General features: G+C 43.2%; 1 protein-coding gene across 1 annotated transcript in view; it reads left to right on the forward strand.

Annotated features, from left to right (window-relative positions):
- Positions 1-14,818, forward strand: part of alcama (activated leukocyte cell adhesion molecule a) — a 142,717-nt gene that overhangs the window by 92,939 nt on the left and 34,960 nt on the right. The gene's annotated exons all lie outside the window — the stretch shown is intronic.

Below are 14,818 nucleotides of genomic sequence, written 5' to 3' on the forward strand. Positions count from 1 at the left end.
GCCTGTGTGCCTGTAAGAGATCTCTATCAGCGGAGACCTGCTTTGATTGAGTCATCACCCGGTGATGGTGATGATCACCGTCCTCATCGTCGTAAAGTCGCCTTCAAAGCATGATGTTAGATTATAACGAACTAGTTGTGTGGCTTAGCCTTCCCAAATATTGAGGGTCGTTTTTTTAGAATTTAATACATAGAATTGCGAACATTACATTCAATTTCATTCAGACTGCCTGGCGCTAATCGCCACCATTTCCCCCTGGAGTAGCATGAAGCGGAAGTGAAGTCACATCTGGTACGTCATCGTTAATTCACAAAATCTGTTTCCATTGCAAAAGTTCGCATCTTCCTACTGTCGATACGCTGATAAATCCACCCCCTCCAAGCGTAAAAACATTTATGCGATATTTCGACCTTTATTCGAATTTCTGGTGTTTCCATTCAAGTTTATATTCGCATTTTGGGTAAATGCGAATATCCAGAGGTGGATGGAAACCCAGTTACTGACATGCTCATGCACATTTAGGGTTGAAAGCATTTCATATGAACTGCAGCAACTTATGTTTATATTAAATATTCATCCACTATGGGAACGCCACCTTCGCCTTGTCCATTTGACTGAGCTCCTGAATTTCTACTGTACATTATTATTATTATTATTATTATTATAGTTGCATTGTGAATACCACTCCACAATACGTGAAATGAAAGCCAATTGAGGGAGAGTGTGGCGTACGTTACACTGTGGTCCCTGGCTGAGTTACACTGTGGTCCCTGGCTGAGTTACACTGTGGTCCCTGGCTGAGTTACACTGTGGTCCCTGGCTGAGTTACACTGTGGTCCCTGGCTGAGTTACACTGTGGTCCCTGGCTGGGGTATCTAGGAAACTGACATCTTGGATAATTCAGACAGATATCCAGGCAGCCTGAGGGAGAGTCGAGAACAGAGGAAAGGGAAACAGACAGAGAAAAAGTCCAGATTTGGTGCAGTAACACCTTTTTTTTTTTACCTGTTTTTTTTCTGACCCCCCGCCCCCCTGTTTTCTCCCCAATTGTACGTGGCCAATTCCCCCTCCTGTCCCAGTCATTGCTCCACCCCCTCTGCCAATCTAGGGAGAGTTGTAAACTAGCACATGCTTCCTCCGATACATGTGCCAGCCGCTTCTTTTCACCTGACAGCGAGGAATTTCCCTGGCAAGACGTTGTGCGTGCGAGGATCGTGCCGTTCTTCCCAGTTCCCCCCAGAACAGGCGCTCAGACCGACCAGAGGAGGCACTAGTGCAGTGACCAGGACACATACCCTTAATCCGCCTTCCCACCCGCAGACACGGCCAATTGTGCCTGTATGGACGCCCGACCAAGCCGGAGGTAATACGGGGGCTCAAACCTGCGACCCTCGTGTTGGTACTGTAGGCAGGGAACCTATTGCTGTACTACCCGGATACCTTGCAGTAACACTTACTTTTATTAAGTGGATGCCGCTCAATCGGGGAGAGACGTTATTTGTAGAAAATGATTATCCCAAGTGCTGTAAACTGTGATGAAGGTTGAGCATTTACAGGTGTAGAGGGCTTTCAGTGTGCTAATCAGAGCTGGTAGATAGGCGAGGAGATGAAGCAGTCAATCAATAAGAGGAAAGAGGTGTCATCCCGCCTCCTGAGTGGGTGCTGCGCTGCGGCCGCCTAGCCGAGCCAGGAGCGGCACTCTGTGGGCCAGACAGTGCTGTTCCCTGTTGCATTTTTAACATCGAGCGGCTGTTTCATAATTTGGTCTAATTTGGTTGAACTAGTTATACTTCGTTTTTTTCTGTGTTAGAGATTTATTGGTTTGAATGTGTTAGGTCATTTCACATTTTATGTAATCACAAGACATCAACTGTCTAATAGAAGTTATTGGTGGATGGCTTGTGGTCACACGTTAACATTACCATTGCTTAGCATGCCCGACTAGTTAGCCAGCAACCAAAGCCATAAACCAACAGTTTGTTCAGGTTAACTGAGCCGACTGTTATCAAGCTACAACTCTTGAGTTTTGGAATAGAGACTAGAGGCACACACCACCAGGAGAAACAATTCCACATCAGACTAGTCACTTCACTGAGTGGACCTTCACCCACCATGCCAATGTTTTTCAAGAATCTCTCTCTTTGTGGCCTGGTGTTATACGTTAGGGGTGCTCCGATCCGGCTAAGCCATGATCCGATCCGATTCCGATTCCTGGGGTCACAATCCGATTCCAGAATCGATTCTCGATTCCAACGATTCTCGATTCCAGAATCTAGAATCGATTCTCAATTATGTAGCTTTATATTGCAATAACACACAAAGGTAAATCTAAGACAAAAAATGGCAAATGTATTAATGCTGAACTTCAAATTCAACTTCTGAAGTATTACAGTCAGGGCCTAAATTCATTTTGCAAACTAGGGGGGAATTCCCCTTATGTTCTTCAGATAAGATGGATTTATAGGCTGGGGGGGATCTGTAGACTTTGAGAAGGATTTATAGATTTTGGGGGAATACATTAACCAGAGTTCTTAAGTGCAAGAGGTGGTGGCACCGTGGCAGTACAGTACACAAATGACATGAACATTTGGACACTTATTCAGCCGGTATCTTGCATGTTGCCTTCATGTCCACTGTAATTTTAACAATACAAAGAAGAATCGATTCTTGGGAGTTTGGAATCGATCCAGGAATCGTGGCATTAAGAATCGGGATCCTTTCAGAATCGATTTTTTGGAGCACCCCTATTATACGTAGCCATTATTTGCACACAGCCATTTCTCCACTGGACTGGATGATGCTGCCAGCTGTGGTGGCTATAGGGGATTTGTGAGGCAAAAGCTCTACAGAGGAATATAAAGGAGTGAAGTGTCTCACCCGTGACTACCTGACTCACCCAAAGGTGCCGCTTGGTGAAAATGGCACTGTGGCGAAAAATGACTCCCTGAACCCATTACCGAAATGTTATTTTGGTTGCTGTTAAAATGCCTTTGGCAGAGAACACTAAAACTACAACAACTGTCAGATTTTTAGAGCATAAATTGCTCTGTGGGCTTCAAGAATGATGACACATTTCACAATAGCAGAAGCCACTTTCAGTCACAGTGATAAACCCATTTGTCTGAGAAGATGTTTATTTTAATTCCCTGAACGCACCCTCACAGCCCTCAGCCTGAACGCACCCTCACAGCCCTCAGCGGTCATCTGCCTCCACTCATCCACCATCCACACATTTATTATGGATCAACTGAGCACTGCTGCCTGCTTCCATTGGTATTCCCACCTAAAAAATGTAGGCGCTCTTGAACAGCTTTGAGCATTTTGTAGTGAGGGGAGACGTGCAGGGAGACGTGCAGGGAGAGAGGCAGGGAGAGGTGCAGGGAGAGAGGCAGGGAGAGAGGCAGGGAGAGAGGCAGGGAGAGAGGCAGGGAGACGTGCAGGGAGAGAGGCAGGGAGAGAGGCAGGGAGAGAGGCAGGCAGAGGTGCAGGGAGAGAGGCAGGGAGACATGCAGGGAGAGAGGCAGGGAGAGAGGCAGGGAGAGGTGCAGGGAGAGAGGCAGGGAGAGAGGCAGGGAGAGAGGCAGGGAGAGGTGCAGGGAGAGAGACAGGGAATGAAGAGAGGGATTTCACTTTTGATAGCCTGCGAGGAGGATGACACCGGAGGGCATGGCTGCTTCATACTCAAACCCAATTACAAATGACAGTCAAGTGTCATCTAGAGCAGCGTTTCTCAACTGGTGGGTCGCGACCCAAAGGTGAGTCGCGGGGCCGTTTTGATTGGGTCGTGGACATTGGCCAATTTTTTTTTTTTTTTTTTTTTTTTCTCCCAGATTTCATTTGAGTTAAATTCAGATTATTGAAACGGGATTAGCCTGACCAGTTTTACTTACTTTAACAAGCTGAAGCATATGCTCTGCCTGTAATTCAAGAGAAGTCTGCCTTTTCATTTCATATTTAATTTTAGTTCAATTCAGATGATTGAAACTGGATTAGCATGGCCCCAGTTTAATTAAAAGTTATGACCAGTTTAACTAAAAAGCATATAGCCTGCCTGTGATTCCTTTTTATTTCATATTAGTTAAATTCAGACTATTGAAACTGGATTAGCATGACCAGGTTAACTTGTTTTATTATTATTATTATTATTATTATTATTATTATTATTATTATTATTATTATTATTATTATTATTATTATTATTATTATTATTATTATTATTATTATTATTATTATTATTATTAACTTGTTTAAAAACATATAGGCATGTAATTCAAGATAAGTCTGCCTTTTATTTCACATTTCATAGAGTTCAAATAAGACTTTCTGAGCATGACCAGTTTGACTTGTTTAAATTTAAAACATATAGGCTTGTAATTCAAGTCTGCCTTATTTCAATTGTTTTTTAGCCATAGTTGCACTTCTGTTGCACTTTTTTGTTCATTTGAGGTTCATAACAGTGCATGAAGGCATTGTGTATTAAATTAATGCGCTATCTTTTGTGCAATAAATTTGAGTGGTTTAAAAAAAAATCTGAAATTTGGGTCGCGACTTCATGACAAGGAAAATAGTGGGTCCTGAGGCGACACCAGTTGAGAACCACTGATCTAGAGTGCTTAACTGATAAATGCAGCAGGCCTGAACTAGTCTCAGGCACAGAGCACTAGAACCTGAACTAGTCTCAGGCACAGATCACTAGAACCTGAACTAGTCTCAGGCACAGAGCACTAGAACCTGAACTAGTCTCAGGCACAGAGCACTAGAACCTGAACTAGTCTCAGGCACAGAGTACGAGAGCCTGAACTAGTCTCAGGCACAGATCACTAGAACCTGAACTAGTCTCAGGCACAGATCACTAGAACCTGAACTAGTCTCAGGCACAGAGCATGAGAGCCTGAGCTAGTCTCACGCACAGAGCACGAGAGCCTGGACTACTCTCAGGCACAGAACACTAGAGCCTGAACTAGTCTCAGGCACAGAGCACGAGAGCCTGAACTAGTCTCAGGCACAGAGCACTAGAACCTGAACTAGTCTCAGGCACAGAGCATGAGAGCCTGAACTAGTCTCACGCACAGAGCACGAGAGCCTGGACCACTCTCAGGCACAGAACACTAGAGCCTGAACTAGTCTCAGGCACAGAGCACTAGAACCTAAACTAGTCTCAGGCACAGAGCACGAGAGGCTGAACTAGTCTCAGGCACAGAGCATGAGAGCCTGAACTAGTCTCACGCACAGAGCACGAGAGCCTGGACTACTCTCAGGCACAGAACACTAGAGCCTGAACTAGTCTCAGGCACAGAGCACTAGAGCCTGAACTAGTCTCAGGCACAGAGAGCACTAGAGCCTGAACTAGTCTCAGGCACAGAGCACAAGAGCCTGAACTAGTCTCAGGCACAGAGCACTAGAGCCTGAACTAGTCTCAGGCACAGAACACTAGAGCCTGACCTAGTCTCAGGCACAGAACACTAGAGCCTGAACTAGTCTCAGGCACAGAGCACAAGAGCCTGAACTAGTCTCAGGCACAGAACACTAGAGCCTGAACTAGTCTCAGGCACAGAACACTAGAGCCTGAACTAGTCTCAGGCACAGAGCATGAGAGCCTGAACTAGTCTCAGGCACAGAACACTAGAGCCTGAACTAGTCTCAGGCACAGAGCACTAGAACCTGAACTAGTCTCAGGCACAGAGCATGAGAACCTGAACTAGTCTCAGGCACAGAACACTAGAGCCTGAACTAGTCTCAGGCACAGAACACTAGAGCCTGAACTAGTCTCAGGCACAGAACACTAGAGCCTGAACTAGTCTCAGGCACAGAACACTAGAGCCTGAACTAGTCTCAGGCACAGAGCATGAGAGCCTGAACTAGTCTCAGGCACAGAGCACTAGAACCTGAACTAGTCTCAGGCACAGAGCACTAGAACCTGAACTAGTCTCAGGCACAGAGCATGAGAGGTCGCATTTTCATACCGGGGTAGAGAGATAATGTCACACCATGAACATATCACTCCCACTGTATATTACTTCATATAAAAATGGAACGAGCGGTTGGAAATGCCAGGTGCTCCGTAAATGCGAAAGCACATACAGAGTCTTTGTTCTTGGAAAACAATGGCAGGCTTGTGGTTAGTGCCTCCTGTTTGGTGGAAATCTGCGGTTTCTCAAGGCCGCAGGGAGGAAGCGGCACAGAAATCAGCATTGTGAGCGTTGATTAGATGTTCGGGCTACATTAAATTCATACATGATACAAATAAAGGGATCCAACCTATACTTCAGCGCCACCTTTTTATTGTCATAAAAAGCATTCACCACATTCTAATACTGACAGAAATCTGACATGAATTCATAATTATTGGGTCTGTTAAAAAAAAAAGCTTTTCTTCAAATATTTGCAGCGTAGCTTCAGCATGGCGTGTGTGCGGCTGGTGTGATCGGTCTCACCTGTTAACAAGGACGCTGAAATGAAACTGCCCCTGAGCTGCGTAGCTTCAGCATTGCTTCAGCGTAGCTTCGGCATATGGTGTGTTCGGGCTGTTAGCTAGCACCCCCCCCCCCTCTGCTTCCAGTAGACCAGACCATCATTTGGGCTACATTCATTCATGAAGCGTTTTCTGAAAATCGTGTAAAGAAAAACAACAACGCATTTACGTTTCAAAAGTCTAAAAGTGATTCATGTTTGTTCCTGCTGAACACAAATTACCACTCACTCACATAAACGTTTATTCTTCACAGACCTTATTTTATGCATTTAAGCGAAATCCCCATTCTAAAACCCCATTCACTTTTCCTCTGAAGCTCCAACATGTCTGGGACTTCCGCCTTCCGCCTACAAAAATATGTCATCCCTGCGGTACTCTATTGTTGTTGCTGTAACTTGGTAGAATCACATACGAGAGAGTGAACTATGGGTATAATGCGTATTTAGCCCACCCACCCAATATCACTAGACTGGCTAAAGTTGCTGGGGTTTGTTGGTAGGTGTAAGAAGCACATCGCATGCATAATTCAAACAGAAATGTAATATGTAAAATTACCTACATTTGAATTAAAATGTGCCACTTGTATGTGCAGTTTTTGGCTGAAATGTTGAATTAGAATGTTCATTTTGAGCCAAAGACTGCACATACAAGTGGCAAATTTAAATTCAAATGTAAGATTACATGGCCATTTTACATATCACATTTCCATTTGAATTATGCATCCGATACGCTTCCATGTACAGGATCCTCTCTTCTCCAGCACAAAGTGACACTATGGAATTTGAGCCATTGTGATTTGTCAAAGGAGCGATGCCAAAGAGGCACCTGCACCTCTCTGCCGTACAACAAAAGCCACAATGCATGTTCATACACTCACACACGTGTGTGTGTGCACTCGCAAATGCACAAACACATACACACACGCATGTCACACACACACACACACATGTGTGCGCACGCGCGCGCGCACACACACACGCACAAACACACACACACACACACACACACACACACACACACACACACACACACACACACACACACACACACACACACAAACACACACACACACACACACACACACACACACACATATCGATGTTGCTACCATCAAAGTGTGGTCAAACAGAGCACTGAAGCCCAGCTGGTCACGTGGCCACCAGCTGCAGACTGAATGTTGTAACTGTATGGATGTGAAGCAGGCAGCTGCCGCTAAAATACACTCACAGGCTAATGAAATGCTATCTTATGCCTCTAACCTCTATTCTTCTCTTGGGACACATAACACTATTATTATTATGATCACAAATTAACACAAGCAATCGACAAAATATCAGACTGTTCTAAATGTGAACCAGACTGTGCGTATAGCTCTGAATCCCTTAAATGAATGCACAACAGCTTAAAGTGTAACTAACCTCCAAAACACTTTTTTTCAGCTTTTAACCAATATATATGACTTTGGGGGTGATGTGTGAAGAATTCTGGTCAGAATTTCCACATTTGACACCAAACTGTTGCCATTTTACCATTTGTATCATTTTTCAGCAGCATACCTGGCATAAGCGCCCTCTAAGGGTGGAACACTGCTTTTTTTTGTGCCCTCAAATGAATGGGATATTTGGTACAACCTGACGTCACGGTGGGTTTAGCGCGTGCATCTGGTGCATCTCCAAAGCCTATACAACTAGGCAAGATGGAAAAACCTCACTTAGTATCAGGCTCCAGAGGGCTCTAACTGAAGTAAAAAAAAATCTGTTTGCTCTTAAAATACTGAACCAAACGTCGTCAAAGTTGGCACATGTCTTAATTATAGTTAGTTTCCCGCTGAATGTGTCACTACTTTATTAATATCTTACCTGGATAAGCTCGAATGATGATGTATATACTATCAGTCCGAGTTGGAAGCAGCTGTCTCCAGCCCAGGCAGGTGGGAGCGAGTCGTACTCATGCACTAGCGCCAAGCTCCGGGGGCGCGCGCCCTCCACGTTGACTCGTGTGTGTTTTCAATCAGCTCCGAGAGCCCAGCATCAAAGTGAGAGCCTCACTTTCATCCTTCCGCAAACAAATCTTATCGCAGCGCACATGTAAAATATAACGCTATACTACGACGTGACAACGTGACAAAGCTTCTCTAAACACATCGGCTATCATATATTTCCCTGCATCCCTCCTACTGAGATTATATCGGTATTGATTTTGGACAGACTGAATGCGCGGAGGAGGAGGAGGAGAAATCTGCAGCTGTGCCCTGAGTAGCCCTGTGCCCGTCTGTGAAAAGCGTCCTGTCCAGTCGCACCTTCGCAAACAGATGCGGGATTCCCTCAATCCTGTACCCAATCTCATACTGTATTGAGCAGAAAAATCGCACACCAGCTATTTCTGTCTGTGTTTGTTTGTTGCTCCGTGAGGTTACAGAACGCCCCATGCATGCAGCAGGCTGTTTCGCCAGCCTGGGTCTGGCAGGAGGGACGAGGCGCAGCCTGCCCTGCACTGCGCTGAGAGGAAAACTTTTGCACAACTTTTAACAAGAATCACGAAAAGCCCCCAAACTAAAATGAAAAAGGGACTATATGGCAACTTGGACGAGGGAATGACGTAGAGAAATCTCGCATTGTGTTACCCCAGAACGGGGGGTTTGTTGTATTGTGCGGTGTGCTGCTGTAACGAGCCCACGTCACTTTGCTCTCGTAACGTAGTTTTGACACACTGCCATAGAGATACATGCAGAAAAATAATTAAATTTCTAGTTCGCCACTGAATTACCAAATTGATATATTTTTCAACCATTTTCAGATTTTCTGTTTCCATACAGACCAACAGCGTTGGCTAGTTGTTGATATTTATAAAGATATGGCCCCTCTCAAATAAATTATTTTTGAGGCAGTAGGCAAACTGTAATGGCGTCGATTTCCGAAAAAGAATCTTGACTTCAACACAGCCAAAGAGTCCAGTATAGACAAGAGCATATGTCATTTCTTGGTTTTTTCCATAGGTATTTTCAAATCACTGTTCTAATACATATCTAGGGGGTTAGTCCCCCTTTAAGGGATAGAAACTTCAATTTATATCTCATTTGAATCTATCTTCTGTAAAAAGAAAAAAAAAGCATGTCCTAATTAACCCATTGACTAAAGACTGTATTTAGTATGTTAAGGAAAAGCCCCACATCATTTTTTTTCTTTAACTACGTTCACTTGCGCGAATTGTTGAAAATTTTCAACTCGAGCAAAAATTTGGGTCTCCACCCAGAGTGAAATCTCATCTATTCACGTGTTTGCATTGACTTTGTATGTAATCTCGTCGCGCGAATATCTAAAAATTGCACAGTTAGAGGTAGAAACACAAACTTTTCTGTGGAAACTGTCAAGACGTGGCTACCGCTACACATGACCCTTTTTTGTCATACTTTATTTGGAACACAACATTTACTTTATGTTTAAAAACAGAAAAATCACAAAAATTAGTTCACATTAATTTCACATACTAAATATCAGATTTACACTGGATCACTGCACATAATTGAAAGTGAAGTTCTTGAATCCAATGGTGCCAAGCATTTGATATACTGTACATAATCCCTTGTAGTTTTTGAGATACAGCCATTTGTGTATCATACTGTCTATTTTTAGTCAAAAGCTATAGGAAATGCATGGAAATCTATGGGTGTGGACTGTGGGGCTAATTTTGTCATCATTTCTCATAGAATCTCAGAGAATAATGTTTGATTTGTCTGTCTGGCCTTGAAAAATCTTTTTTGAAGATGTGACCAGACTATGTTTACACTAGTGTTTTTGTGAAGAAGACAAAAGTCAGTGACCCCATATGACTAAAGACAAAAAAAATTACCAATTTGAAAAATGTTAATGGATTTGTACTTAAGCTAATTTTCAGTGCTCTAAAGGAAAATATAAAATTCAACTCTGGACATTAATGGGTTAAATAATCAAAAGGAATACATGAACACATCACTGCTACTGTATGAGTGTTGCTAGCATGCTTCCTAGCAGGACATTCCTTTTGAAAGAGCACATGGTTGTGGTGAGTGAGTCAGGTTGACTCAGCAGTGCAGGAGGAATGTTGGTGTGACTCAGTGCTTATCTGGTTCACACACGTCTTATCTCTGCTACCGTTAGTGACCTTCAGTCCTGAAGATGCAACACAGAGACAACATGTTCAGGCTTAATGCTGTGGAATCTGATGAAAAGGCCTCATTGGAATCAGTTCAGCTTAAAGGATTCCCCATAGACAGCCAGTGTTGATCAATTCTACAAGTATATGAACTGAAACAAACGACATCATATCCCTCATATCAGAGGCAGAGCACACTGACTGGACCACATTTGACTTTCACTCAGAAGGTTCCCACAGGTCCTCGAAATCCTTGTTGTCTAGTTATAATGTGGGTCAACCTCTCACTAATTGCAACAAAACCAAACTCAGTGGATTTTGTGTCCTCAATATGTTCTAAATGAGAGAAAAAAGTCTTAAGTAATCGCATGAGGGGAAAGTTTTGAAAATCACCTAGATATGATCCTACAAAAACAGACACTACAACATATAGGGCAACATTTTTAATGAATAGATATCAGTGAGTGAAGTCTCGTGTTGGAGGAAGATACAACCTGAAAATAAAGAAGGAGCTCTGGCACAAAGCAGAAGGCGACACAGTGTGTTGGATCTTCTTCTTTATTTTCTAATTAATAAAACTTCTCCAGTTGATTACTTACATTAAGACAATTATTTTTTGTATGACAAGTCTTCTGAAATTGTATGTTTAATTGTGCAAATAAAGCATAAATATGCACTAATTTGCATACATTTCCAGAACAGAAATCTGAACATTGGATAAAGCCAGGTTCATCATTCTTGTTTCATTTTATTTACATATTAGAGCCAAAAGTTGTAACAAGGGGGTTTGTTCATATATCCTTCATAGCCTGATTTATTGAACATAATTATTCCAAAAGCGCTATATAAGTCCCTTGAATTATTATTATTACTAGTAATTGAGCGTGCTCCTTTCTAGCTTACCGTGCGTCGTCCTCTTCCTCCTTCCCCTCCTCCTCGCTCATTTCTGCCGCCCGTTTTTCATACGCAGCTCAGATGCGTCGGATGCATCACCTGACCTGCAGGAGGCAGCACATAGACTGCGGCACTGTTCCTTGTGTGTCTGTTCCCTCTTTTGGCCCAATTCCACCGCAGCTAGTAGCGCGGTCCCGCTCCGCTCGACTCGATAGGTCTGGCCCAGAGCGGAAGTAGCAGTCCCAGTCGCCGCAATTACAGTTGCGGGTGCGTCCGGTCCAAGGTTTCAAGTTTTCCAGTCACAATATTGTCCCTCGTTGGTTTCCCTGCAAGGACTCGCCCGCTTCGTGGGCTCGCAGACACAGCTCGCGTGGCCTCGCTTGCCCAGTTGTGCGGAAACCCCTCTCCGATTATAGGTCTGTTATTATTTTTTATTAAAAACCATGACGAAATGGATTTATTTATTTACTTATGGAGTGATAAAAGGCGATATCCAAAATTCACTCTCAAGACCTTTGGCTCTAATATGTATATAATAATATATATAAATAAAATGAAACAATAATTTTGAACCTGGCTTTATCCAATGTTACATTACATTACGTCATTTAGCAGACGCTTTTGTCCAAAGCGACTTACAATATCACATTTTGTCAACAGTACAGAAAACAACTATGCAACACAATCAATGACAGCTAAGATATTGTGATAGACTACAATAGCACCATGTAGGAAGTAGTTTGAGAAGGAATATATATTATGTAGCATTAGTAGGTTTGAGAAGGATTTTTTATTTATTTTTTAATTAAAAGATGTTAGTTCAAGAAGGGCCCAGGTGTAGCCTGAAAAGGTGAGTTTTTAGTCCCCGCCGAAAGATTGGCAGCGATTCGGCCGTTCTGACCGAAGGGGGGCGCTCATTCCACCATTGTGGCGCCATGAACGAGAAGAGTCGTGATCGGGACGAGCGACTTTTGAGCCCACGTAGTGGTGGAGGAGTGAGGCGATCTGGACGGGTGGAGGAGCGGAGGGAGCGATGCGATGTTTGGAACTTGACCATAGATTGCAGTTACAGAAAGGCTTTCATGTGGACTGCCCTGTAGGCCAGTACCAGTGTCTTGAATTTGATGCGAGCCAGGATGGGAAGCCAGTGAAGGTCACGGAAGAGGGGAGTGACATGAGAGAATTTAGGTTGGTTGAACACCAAACAGGCTGCAGCGTTCTGAATGAGCTGAAGCGGTCAGATGGCTGAGGCAGGTAGCCCAGCCAGAAGAACATTGCAGTAGTCCAGGCGGGAGATGACAAGTGCCTGGACCAGGAGTTGTGTCGCTTCCCTTGTGAGAAACGGACGGATTTTGCGGATGTTGTACAGGAGCGAGCAGTTGCTGCGATGCAGGCTGAGTTAGACAGCTGGTTGTCAAGGATCACTCCAAGGTTCTTAGCTGTTTGAGAGGGAAACACAGTAGTGTTATCAATGGAGATGGAAAGGTCAGTGAGAGGACAGTCTTTCCCAGGGAGGAAGAGTAGCTCTGTCTTACCAAGATTCAGCTTGAGGTGGTGGGCAGAAATCCAGGCACCAATGTCTTTGAGGCAGATATCTGTTCTGGAAATGTATGCAAATTAGCGCATATTTATGCCTCATTTGCACAATTAAACATACAATTTCAGAAGAGTTGTCATACAAAAAAGTATTGTCTTAATGTAAGTAATCAACTGGAGAAGTTTCATGGTGATATCTATTACTTAGAAAATAAAGAAGAAGATCCAACACACTGTCGCCTTCTGCTTTCTGGAGCTCCTTCTTTATTTTCAGGTTGTATCTTCCTCCAACACGTCTGTCACACATTCAGGTGTGCAGAGACTTCACTCACTGATATCCATTAGGGGTGGGAGAAAAAATCGATTCACCTAAGTATCGCGATTTTTAATGTCACGATTTTTTGAATCGATCTTTTATTCCAGAATCGATAATCGCAAAAGCAAAAAAAAAAAAAAAAAAAAATGTTTTTTTTTTTTTGTGCCCGCAGTCAGGCCACTCACTGAACAGCAGGCCAGGCGCCGCCTACTGGTTTACTAGTGGTTTTATTACTTTATTAGTTAGTCTGAAGTAATAATTACACTTCAGGGTTAAAGTGGGTGCATCTTTGGGCTTCAAACGTCGGCCCATATCGGCCTGGCCTGCTTGGTATCTAATGCCCGGCCTGAATTATGATCCCAGTACGCCCCTGTTTTTAACTATATCGCCCAGCCCTACTCATGATATATAATATACAGTCTCTAGTGTATGATTCAACTTTTCCCATGTTCTAATCTAGTGTAAAAAGCAAACAAACTGAAAAAAGAAAAGAAAAAAAGAAACAAAAATCGCAATAAATCGTAATATCGAATCGCAATAATCGTAGAATCGCAATACTTAAGAATCGCAATACTTAAGAATCGCAATATATATCGAATCGGCACCCAAGTATCGTGATAGTATCGAATCGGGAGATAAGTGAATCGGCACAGCCCTAATATCCATATCTATTAATTAAAAATGTAGCCCTATTCACCGGTAGTGTCTGTTTTGGTAGGATCATATCTAGGGGATTTTCAAAACTTTCCCCTCATAGGATTACTTAACAATCTTTTTCTCTCTCATTTAGAACATATTGAGGTCGAGGACACAAAATCCATTGAGTTTGGTTTTGTTGAAATTAGTGAGAGGTTGACCCATATTTTGTGGTAAAATGCCTGTACTATTCAGAGTTTGTGAATTTGAGGGGGAGGGGGAGATAGTCGATCGATGCCTTGAAAGTTTTTCAAAATAGACATAGACATGGGTCATTGAAAGTGCTTGAATTTATTTGTGCAAGAATAGACAATAGGTCTAGATACACTCAGTTTACGATACGATACACGATATCGGATTCACGATAACGATACGATACGATATTTTAACAATATTTTTTGCGATCGATTTGTAAGTTGAGGGGGCATCCTCCACGCTAATTTAAGTAATTTCACCATTTTCATCCTCCGTGTCTGTAACGTCCCTCGTCTGTTCAAACAAAGCAATGAAAAGGAGAGCGAGCATGCAATCAGATGCAGATCAGTGCCACCATGTTCAGCTTCTTTTTCTCGCGATATGAGATTTAATCTCAACGATACATATTGTCACGTTTTGATATCGCGATATATCGTGGCACGATATTGTGGCATCCCTAATAGACAATGAAGTTCTTTTGAATTTTTTATGCCGTCGCCGGCAATAGCCGTTGCCGGAGGCATTGGGCTCTATCCCACCCCTGGCCTTAAATTAGCGTTTAAGGCCTGGCGCAGTGC

This window comes from Poromitra crassiceps, assembly GCF_964638095.1.
Source record: "Poromitra crassiceps genome assembly, chromosome: 1".
NCBI lineage: Eukaryota > Metazoa > Chordata > Actinopteri > Beryciformes > Melamphaidae > Poromitra > Poromitra crassiceps.